Here is an 863-nt window from a genome sequence, read left to right as displayed (position 1 = left end):
GCTCCTAGAACTGCCTGGAAGTCCTGAGTGGGCACAGCAAGGTATGGGGAGGAGACTCGTCCACCCAGCTTCCGAGGAGTTGACAGATCCTTCAGGCCAGCCCCTGTGCTGTGGCAGCACGATTTCGGGGACCGTGTTTCTGTGGTTGCGCAGGTGGATGAGGCTGTAAGGTGGGCCTCCGCGGCTCCAGGCTCCTGTTTTGTCTTCGTGCGAAGAGACTCAGGGCACATACTGACCGACATGACCAAAGTGAGCATCAAACCTTAGACTCCCAAAGTATATTTATTTGAATAAAATATAACTGTTAGGCACTTTGGGAGGCTGAGGCAGGAGGATCTTTTGAGTCTGAAAGTTCAAGACCAGTCTGGGCAACATAGTGAGACCTCATCTCTATTAAAAATATGGATAGATAAATAGATAATCACTGTTATATTTTTCTATATTGGAGTTCTGTGTAAGATTGTATTGACAAAAGCATTCACTGATGAAAGTTTGCAGGCATTAATTTTTATATCACTATATAGAAATAGGAATTTTGGAAAAATGGATAGCTCTTAACTGAGTCAAGTGGGAAAAAAGATGAAAAATGATTCTGAGATATAAGAATGAAATATTGTACCTGTTGTCAGAAGAGGAAGGACATAAAATTTTTGTAGAGATTGTAAAATCATTAATGCAAAAACAAAGATTATGCCTAGGAAAAAATGACAAGAAGGAAAATACAGGTTAATGTTTCCCAAAATTTTCCTTGGCGGTATGAAAGTGGATTGTTGGCCGGGCACGGTGGCTCAAGCCTGTAATCCCAGCACTTTGGGAGGCCGAGACGGGCGGATCACGAGGTCAGGAGATCGAGACCATCCTGG

Source organism: Colobus angolensis, unplaced genomic scaffold (assembly GCF_000951035.1).
Source record: "Colobus angolensis palliatus isolate OR3802 unplaced genomic scaffold, Cang.pa_1.0 Scaffold288, whole genome shotgun sequence".
Classification (NCBI taxonomy): domain Eukaryota; kingdom Metazoa; phylum Chordata; class Mammalia; order Primates; family Cercopithecidae; genus Colobus; species Colobus angolensis.
The sequence above is the reverse complement of the archived record's forward strand: the minus strand, read 5'-3'. Positions refer to the sequence as shown.